We start from the raw sequence: 11,095 nt of genomic DNA on the forward strand, positions 1-11,095 counted from the left end.
TAAGGCATGTCATTAAATATAGTTAATACATGATCTACATTAAATATAATTAGACTAAATATAGTTAATTAAGACATGTCATTAAATATATGTTATATTGTTATGTACATTGACCATTAAAATTATATAGTTAATTACACTTAGATTAAGGCATTAAGATGAATAACTATACATATACATGTAAACTTGAATATTGAAAAATATGAATAACATATATAGAAACATGTGCATAACACATACATAAGTTACATAAAAGATGAAGACATCAAAAGATCAATAAAATAGACGTCTACATTAAAAGATCAATAACATACATGTGCATATATCTGGAGAATATAATGTACCCATATTAAATGTATAAAAATAGATCATGTAGATCAAATGTCTGGAAATAACATATATAAAACATCAAAATCTCCATATAAGCATGTATCTCGAAATAACATATAAAACATCATTTAGTGTCCATGATATAAACACGTATCTAGAAATAACATATAAAACATCAAAGTGTCCATATAAACCATGTATCTGAAAATAACATATAAGACATCAAAGTGTCTAGATATAAAATGTATGCATATGGAAATAACATATAAAACATCAAACCGTCCATATAAATATGTATCTAGACATAACATGTGTGTAGTAAAATAAAAGGCCAATATGATCTAATCAGCTACATCCCCCCTCCTGATCCTGGGCCTTGTCCCCAAAAGGGTCTATTAGCTGCATCTGAACCCTGTGTCAAATGATAACAAGTGAGCTATTTAATTATGTGTACAGACAAATTATATCAAGATCTACATGTATATAAATCAAATATATATATATATATATATATATATATATATATATATATATATATATATATATATATATATATATAACATACTATCAGTCAAACCCTATAACACATACACAAACACACACATATACATTAATTTAAACATATAGACATATTATTTACTATAATAAAAATAAATCTAAACATATAGAGATATTTACCGTAGCATTATGTAATGCTCTACCGATCTGACTGATATCTGAATCATGTAATGAAAAAATAGTATCAACATCCAAGTCAATAGTGCGGCCTTGATCTGAAAGCATGGAAGCAAATAGACCAGGTTGTATGGTGCCACTGAGATCCTGAGTAGGGGGGGGTGCTGTAGGGTCCTGAGTAGCTGGGGCTAGTGCTGTAGCCTGGGCCTGTGCAGCAGTAGGAGTAGTAGAAGGTGCAGGAATGTCCTCCTGCCTCTGTGAATCCTCTGGGACTGCTGTACGTGACAAAATATGTCTAATCTGAGAGCTCATGTCACGAAGTGGAATCCCTGAGAGTGTAGATAATGCTCGATATGCATCTAAAAGATCAGATGCTAAATATGATGCCAAACGATGCAATGCATCCACCTCTAAGACTGTAGAAATGTCTACAGGGGAAGGTATGTCTACAACTCCATAATCATCATCAACAGGTGTGCTAGATGATGTAGCTGTGGGAGCAGTACCTCGAGACCGTAGCATATATCGACTACATCGATCAGAAGAAATCTCATGTAACTGTGTGGCGACGGTGGCGATGCTCGAAAAAATCTGTGTCCTAATTGTGTCATCAGGAACACTCTCACCTGCAGTAGCCATTTGTGGACCTCTCGGCATAACCAAAAGGTTTGGACCCACCATTGCCCGTTTATTAACGGGCGCAGGAGTGTCCGCGGGTCTAAATCTATCAGAAAGTCTCCCCTGACCCTGCCGAACATGCTGTGGATAATCTGTATAGTCAACATCATAGTGTAAATGAAATTCTGCAAACAATTGTTTGCAGAAATATAAGGGGAACTCATCCTTCTGTGGCCATCTATGATGAGTAGCCAACCAACGAGGATACATCAATGGTGCAACGAGTGGATCAGTACACTTCATCGCAGAGTAGCCTCTGACTCTGCGACGATGTGCATAAGATGGAAACATGGTTTTCACCATGCCAGTGGAAACCTCAGTATCAATCTGTGTGTACTTTACAGTGCCAGTGACACTGCGAGATAAAGAAGAATAAAATGTCTCAATGCTCATATCATCAAAAGGGTTGTATGATTCAACTGTCTGAATCATACGAAATAACTCCTCTCGCATCGCTATAACCTTCTCCCTATTAGGGAGGGTCGTAGAAGAGGAAAGCGAGCTATCCAAAACCTGCATAGCATGAGATAATCTCGCCACTGTATCTCTAAATAACTGCTGTCTATCATGAGTGGAGGTCGCTCTACGTTCTGTACCAGACTCAGCACTCTGACCCCCACCACGAACACTGGCATCCCCTGAGGATGCAGGAGCACGATCCGCAGAACCGGATGCCATAGTGTATATATGAAAATAAATATGAGAATATGAATGTAAAGCTACAATCTGAGTGATAAATATCTAGAGATCTGCACATGCAATACATATACAAATATAAACATACAAGTCTATTTAAATTAAAATAATTAAAAGTTAAATTTAATTTGAAACACATGTACATATAAATACACAACATTAAATGTATGGTGCTAAATGAAAAATCATGTAACATACATATGTATTTTAAAATAAATTATCTTAGAGACTATATCTAATGTACATTGTAACGTGCTCATGCAAATGTGAAAAATAAATATTCGTACATGTACATGTATATGAAATAAAAATAAAATAAAATTTCTTGATTAAATGATAACTACGTGCACACATGTACATACATGCAATAAAAAAATATAATTCTTGACTAAAATCTAAATTTTGATGTAAATGCTTTGATGATTATGGCCCAGAGTGTAGATGACAGTTAGGACATAGGGATAGAAAAATTTGTTACTAGATAAGTAAATGAGTTTAGTTAGCAAATGTTAATTTACAATTTAGAACTCATGACTTAATTTACTAGTTTGAATTAGAGTTAAGAATGTTAATAAAGTAAATGGGGTATAGTTTTATTAAGGTTGATAGTAAGGTCAATCTATTATGTGCTAGTTTAAACATATGAATACCTATTACAACCTATAACAGACGTAATGACCTAGTAGGAGTCCCTAGGTCCCCTTAAAACATATATATGGATAAAAATACCTAGAAATGTATCATGAGGTCCTATTACGACTCTTATGTCCCCTTAAGACACACATGTATGGATAACGTATTGAAAAATGCAGTTGACGTAAGTGATCTCAAGTAATGTGTTGTTTGGTAATGTAAGACTCATCATTACCTGAGAATACCTATTATGTGCTAGTAAACATATGAATACCTATTACAACCTATAACAGATGTAATGACCTAGTAGGAGTCCCTAGGTCCCCTTAACATATATATGGATAAAAATACCTAAAAATGTATCATGAGGTCGTTATGTGTCATTTGGTAATGTAAGAATCATCATTACCTAATAAGACCTATTATATCCTAATAATACATATTAAGATTTATTAGAACCTATAAAAAATAGTATGACCTATTACGACTCCTATGTCCCCTTAAGACACACATGTATGGATAAGGTATTGAAAAACGCAGTTGACATAAGTGATCAAGTAATGTGTTGTTTGGTAATGTAAGACTTATTATTACCTGACAATACCTATTATGTGCTCGTAAACATATGAATGTACCTATTACAACCTATAACAGACGTAATGACCTAGTAGGAGTCCCTAGGTCCCCTTAACATATATATGGATAAAAATACCTAAAAATGTATCATGAGGTCGTTATGTGTCATATGGTAATGTAAGAATCATCATTACCTAATAAGACCTATTATATACTAATAATACATATTAAGATTTATTATCTAACCTATAAAAAATAGTATGACCTATTACAACTCCTATGTCCCCTTAAGACACACATGTATGGATAACGTATTGAAAAATGCAGTTGACATAAGTGATCAAGTAATGTGTTGTTTGGTAATGTAAGACTCATTATTACTTGACAATACCTATTATGTGCTAGTAAACATATGAATACCTATTACAACCTATAACAGATGTAATGACCTAGTAGGAGTCCCTAGGTCCCCATAACATATATATGGATAAAAATACCTAAAAATGTATCATGAGGTCGTTATGTGTCATATGGTAATGTAAGAATCATCATTACCTAATAAGACCTATTATATCCTAATAATACATATTAAGATTTATTATCTAACCTATAAAAAATAGTATGACCTATTACAACTCCTATGTCCCCTTAAGACACACATGTATGGATAAGGTATTGAAAAACGAAGTTGACATAAGTGATCAAGTAATGTGTTGTTTGGTAATGTAAGACTCATTATTACCTGACAATACCTATTATGTGCTAGTAAACATATGAATACCTATTACAACCTATAACAGACGTAATGACCTAGTAGGAGTCCCTAGGTCCCCTTAACATATATATGGATAAAAATACTTAGAAATGTATCATGAGGTCGTTATGTGTCATTTGGTAATGTAAGAATCATTATTACCTAACAATAACTAGTTGTTAAAATGAACATCATCAATATCTAAGTGTGGTTCATTCGGTTAGTAGAGGGCCTATGTTATGGTTAGAATGTGGTATGGGTTATGATTGTAGTTAATATAAGGTTATGTTAGAAGGTATATTTTTGTATATTTTAACCTGATGTTTTTGTATATTTTAACCTAATGTTTTTGTATATTTTAACCTAATATTTTTCTACACTTTTAACTAATGTTTTTCTATATTTTACTCTAATGTTTTTCCTAATATTTTTCTACGCTTTTAATTAATGTTTTTCTACGTTTTTATATCATGTTTAACTACATTTTTGCTAACAAATTAATTTAAATACCATTCTTAAATAATCTAAAATAATTAAAATAATTTAAACATATTAAAAAATAAATAATTTAAAGCATTCCACTCACAAAATACGTAAAAAACAACTATTTTAAGTACGATTAACATCTACTAATCAAAAAATACGTTTAAAAACTATTAAAAAATAGGGAGGGAAAAGCCACCAACCAGTTATGGCCGAAACCCTTAATCCGCTCTCCAAACATTCATAAATCGCAACAGTAACAATGATAGCCGCTAGAGGTTTGTGCGGAGTTTTATTCCCTTTTTGGTTTTTGGCCGTAACACTTTCGGCCGAACCAGTTTCGGCCGGAATGGTACACGCCACGTAGGCGGGTGAAACCGCCACGTGTGTACGACCGGATCGATTACGGCCGAAACCGTTACGGCGGAAAGTGTTCCGGCCGAAATGGTACAAGATATCACAAAAGGTGACACAGGTTTGTGCTTTTACCCCTCATCATACATCATGAAATCCATAACCCTAAGCCATTTTATTCAAGCTTTTTGCCACTTACAAAATTAGGGACAAAATAAGTCATCCAATAGAAAAATAGTAGTCAAAGGCTTTTACAATAATAAACTTGGTTAAGCTTTTGAGGGCATTTCCCTAAAAACTCTCATGGGGGCATTTCCCTTCAACCCCACCATGTACTGTGATAGGGAGCGCACATGTGGATTTTTCCCAAGCCCCCATAAGGGATGCTACCCCTTAACCCCATCTTGGGGGTGTGACTCCCAAAGCCCTATAGAAATAATTTGGGGGCAAATCATGCTAAATAAAGTGAAAAAATTAACCTCATATTTTGATTAGGCTCTACATCACAACATTAGGAATGCTAATGAAGATCTTATTAGTTTGGGGGGTCAAAGGTTACATCATGGAACAAACAATGTGGTTAAAGTAAGACATGTTGTCGATTAGAGCTTTTAAGAAACTAGGTGCCACAAAATTACATGTTGACGAGGATTGCTTAATTATTATTAGAGCAATTAGTAAAGATTTTATGGAGGCTTGACATCTTCAAAATTACATTTCCAACATTATCTAAGAATTAGCCTCACTAGAAAACTTCAAAGTGTGGCACATCAAGAGAGATGACAATTAGGAATCAAACATAATGTCAAACTAAGCTTTGACTCTAAAGTTTGGGGAGTTTATGATAGAAAATTTCTAGGAAATAAACATGCATGAGGAGGAGGTTTTTCAAACACCACTAAATTGTCTTTCTTGAAGGAGAGGAAAGAGTACAAGTTTACTGTTTGAAGTGTATGCCTTATTAAATGAGATGAGAGTTATTCATTAGTACTCTGCTTTAGTACCACCACTTCACAACCCTTTTTAATGCAATCCATGAGGAACTCAGTCACACAAACAAGTGGTGTTTTGGAATTTATAGAGCATGTTTGAGTCCTTGTTTTCCTTAACATGTGTAAACCAACAAAATCCTTTCTTTTATTTTGGGTGGTGTTCTATGGTGGGATGGGCTTAGCGATGAATGCTCTTCACGGGGGAATGTAATTGTAGAAAACAAGCTCATTGCTATTCAAATTTGTGGTTGGACTTATGTTATCTTGTTGAACATATACTGCAAAATGATCCTAAAGAAAATACATCTGAGGTGACGAAATGTAATCTATTTGTTTGGTTTAATAAAATACAAAATTGGTTCCAAAAAAAAAACACAAAAATCTATATTTCTACTTATGGTTTTATTTTTTTTTAAATTATTTAACTAAAAAAGTCATATTTTTTAATGGGTGATGGAACGAAGATGAGAATAATAATAATTTGTAATCTTGAGTAAACTCAAACCCAAGACCTCCCATATGAGAGGCTCACCACTTATCACTATGTTGTAGTTTCTCACCTAACTTAAAAAGTTGTGTTACTCACTATAATTAATTTAAACCTCTTATGTGTTATTTTATTTTAATTATTTAGTATTTACTTGTTATTTATAATTTAATATTATATTAAGAGTTAATTAAATTATCTTATTGACAAACCTTAATTTTCATCTAAGAGTGTAATTTAACGAGAGAACACAAGCAAAATATCTTACATAACTTTTACAATACTATAATATTTTAATCTATAGATAAACAATGACATATGAAATATGGACTATATAAAATATATATCTTTTGTATAAATATTCATGTCTATTATTCATTTATTTCTTCTTATGTTATATTATTTTATTCAATGAAAATAATTATGTGTGTGTGTGAAACAAATTGTTACTAGATTATATTGTATAGTGCTTCTGAATCTCATGTATTATGTGTAGCTATGGTTTCCCTATGAAACATTGGCTTCTCTTCTAGTCTGACTGACCACTACAACTTTCAACCTCTATTCTCCAAGCTTTTTTGATGTTGGCATCTTCTCTAGTTTCTCCAATAATATCAATGTTTCATCTAACATTCTAGAAGAGATTGTTGTTTTTTATGTCTTCTTTATAGGGGCTCTCTCCCTTACAATATTGCAAAAATATTCAATTTTAGAATTCTTCAAATTCAAATTGTTTAGTCATGCCTATAAAGTTGAGGTCAATGGCTTATCCAATTGGACCTCTATACCATAAGTCTAGGAAGGAGACTCATCATCTATACTGGAAGGTTGAAATCATTTGAAGATTGGGGCACATGTGAAGGATGGATTGATGGAGTATTCTAAAAATCATAAAGATTCAAACTCCCATTTGGTTTTCATTGTCCTAGAGGAAGAAACATATGAGGATGTTGAGACTTATATGAAAGATTCCCAAATTTGTCAATTTCATAACTTCTGGCCCAATTTAGTAGAGTAAAATTAACAAATTAGGTAGAAATGACAACTTGTTCTTAAAGGTAAAACTTATTTTTATGTAATTTGTGCACTTACTAAAGACACTGATATGTTATCATAAAAGGATCTATGGATGTATGACTCCATTATATGCATGAAACCATGTTTCCAAAGTTCAATCCTTCTTCTATAATTTATACTATATCTCCAATTTTGGCTACATCTTTTGTTAAAATATCAATAAGGTGATGAGACACTTTTCTTCAAGTTTGATATTTGGATCGATCAAATGATCCTCCATAATTTATGCAGATCGAAGGAATTGTATATGACTTTGTTGATTACTTAATCACCCTCGATTAGTATGAGTTTAGTTAGAGGATTAACTAAGTGCCTCCATGTCTTTTCATGAGAAGACACAACATAAGCAGACATGTCTGTTCATGATGTGTCTATTAGAAATATTATAAATATAAACCAAAAGCAAGAGACATGCATCAAAATTGACAATATATTTGATCAACACTTGATCGATATTGTGTAATAGATCATTTTCTTGCTCACATAGAGATGCAATAATATGAAAGTATAGATCTTAGTATACTTAACTTATCTATATATGGTTTCAATTTAGTGCAAGGATACTTACAAGGTATATGAATGATAATTCTAATTTGGCATAGGAATTATGTCAAAGTGTATATATGCATGTGTGTTAGTTTACACAATAAACTAACATACATACATAGATGCACTATGATCAATAATCCTTATATTTGGCCGAACCTATATATATCGACACCTTCTTAACCTACTAATGCATTTTTGGTGTTCATCTCACTTTTTCACAATCTAGAATTCCATTGGCAAATTTTACTTTGGGCCTAATTCTCCCAATTCTAAACATTCTTTTACTTTTTGGGTGGAAATTTATATGTCCAAACCTTTGCCTACAAAAACCTAAAATTACACACTATACTAAAGCTTGGAAGTAATTGATCAATTATGAAGGAAAAATTTATAGATGTCGAAGATGTTACAACATTGTGCACAATACAATACAATATAATAAATATCTATTGCACTAAATAGGAGGGGCACTTGGTGGTTTGGGGCTATACCCTATCAATGCTATATATTTTTCAAATGATGAAGATGTTTTTGACACAAAGGAGGTTCCTATTATGCTTGGGCCTCTCAATGATTTGGCTCCAAAATATTCTAGCAAGGTTTCTTCCTCGTTGACTTCTTGCAACTCTATACTGAATAAGGCTTCTTCTATCATGACAGACTCTTCACAATGTAATGACACAACTATTTCAACCTTAGTGGTCAAGAATTTTTAGACTGTTCAACCTTGAATGCAAGTTCTTATTCTCCTAGGCTGGTAAATAGTCCTACTCAGGCTTCACCCTTTCCTCCAAATAATTTTATTGGTGGAGATAAAGCTAATGTATGACACATAGTTAAAGAATAGAAGTCCAACAAAGGTGTAAATGTCAACAACAAAATGCTTCTCTTATCTAACACCAAAGTTGGGTTTTGACCATAAGCCAATGATTTTAATTTCTTGGAATTGTTATCTTTTGTAGTAGAGTAGATTTGATTTTTTTTAGTTTAGTTTAGTTTAGTTTTGTGTTAACTGAATTTGAACCCAAGACATCCTAGATGAGAGGCTCACAAGTTATCGTTGTGTTGTAGGCTCTTGCCTGAGTAGATTTGGTTTAGAATAACAATGTCAAAAATCAATTGGTTGCATGGATGTTTGGAAGGTATTTTTTAATTAGACTAATGCATACTTAGTTTCCACAACAAGTTACACTCCATTAGGATATTACTTTTTAAGTTTTTATTTTCAAATTATACTTGTCCCACAACTTTAGTTGCTCATTATCAATATTTTTTAGATATATAAAATAAAATATTAAAATATAAAATAAATAACATAATATTAAAATATATAAGAAAAATAATTGTTATATAACCTTTTTATTAAATAATATAATATTGATAGATGTATTTATTGCTATATAAATATTGTAGCGTATAACTAAAGAATATATAAAATCTAATTTATATTATATATTTTTTGGTCAAGAACACTCAAAGTTGTCATATATTATATTGAATTTCAAAAAAAATTTAAATTATATATCAATATTATTTTCTACAAAAATAGAAAAAATCTCCTAAAGTTCAAAAAGCTCATCCGTATATTTAAACAAGAGACACAAAGCATCATAGTTCCTATCATATGCATAGTTTGTTAGAGTAGAAAAAAATAGAGTTAAGATAATTGAAAAAATAAAATCATTGTTGTCATATAGATAAAATGAAACAAAGTTTATAAAATAATTAGCATCTATATATCTAGTTTATTCAGAGTTCTCACTGAAATTTGGAAGAGTTGAAATTAAATCAAGACAACCTCATATAAACATTGGAAAATAGCTAGCAAATGAAGTTTAGAATAAACACATCTTTTAAGATTTCTATTAAAAACATAAAGACTCTAATCCTTAACTTATTCCAACTTACCATAAGTTTTCTATATATTTTCTATGGTTGATATTTGTATGCATGCAAGGCAGAGGTAAGGAAGAGATAAATACATGGAAAAAAAAGAATGCCAACATTAATGCATACTTATAAGAATTTAAGTAATTAAAATTGTTTATGAATTTGATTCTTCCAGCTCAAAAGCTTGCTTTGACATCGATAAAAGTAGCTTGGAATGGTTGTATAAATAATTTAGGATTTGTAAAATATATGTCAGTATACCATATGACATGACTTTAGTAAAATAAAATAAAATGACTGCATTTATGTGGAGGGAAAGACTTTCAATGATATGCATATAGATTCTATAGTCTAGTCCATCCTCTCTCAGGTGTCATATACCTTTTTTTTTTAATGTTTTAATTTAAATCTTAACGTGTTATTTCAAAAACTTACAACAATGGTGCTTTTGGTAAGAAACCCAAGAAATTAAGGACAATTATTTGAAAAGTGCATTATACCTAAGTCTTGTCTGAGAGGGGTATCTAGAGCTCAAAGAATCATATCTCTTAGAAAAGATATGTTGACATTAACCCTCTAATAAAGAATTTTCATTTATGCAATTGAAAAACTTTGTTTGGTATTTAGGTGTACACATAAGGTGAGTTCTCCCTATTATCCTAAGTTGTTCATAGGATCTCTACAAAATTTCAAAGCTTTTCGATAAAGTATTGACTTTGTGATATGTTTTTGGAAGAATTATAATGAGGCAACGTCTACACAACCACGAAAATGCACTTCTTTACGAAGGAGAGGACTTAGATTTTTTTTTTGAAAAGTTAGAAAAAACAATGTAAAGGGAGTGCATTTTCGTGGCTGTATAGCCACGGGCTTATAATGACATGGGTTGCCCTGTTTGAATTTTCTTAGACATTTAGGAGT

Source organism: Cupressus sempervirens, chromosome 6 (assembly GCF_028749045.1).
Source record: "Cupressus sempervirens isolate cs-2001-9-10 chromosome 6, ASM2874904v1, whole genome shotgun sequence".
Classification (NCBI taxonomy): domain Eukaryota; kingdom Viridiplantae; phylum Streptophyta; class Pinopsida; order Cupressales; family Cupressaceae; genus Cupressus; species Cupressus sempervirens.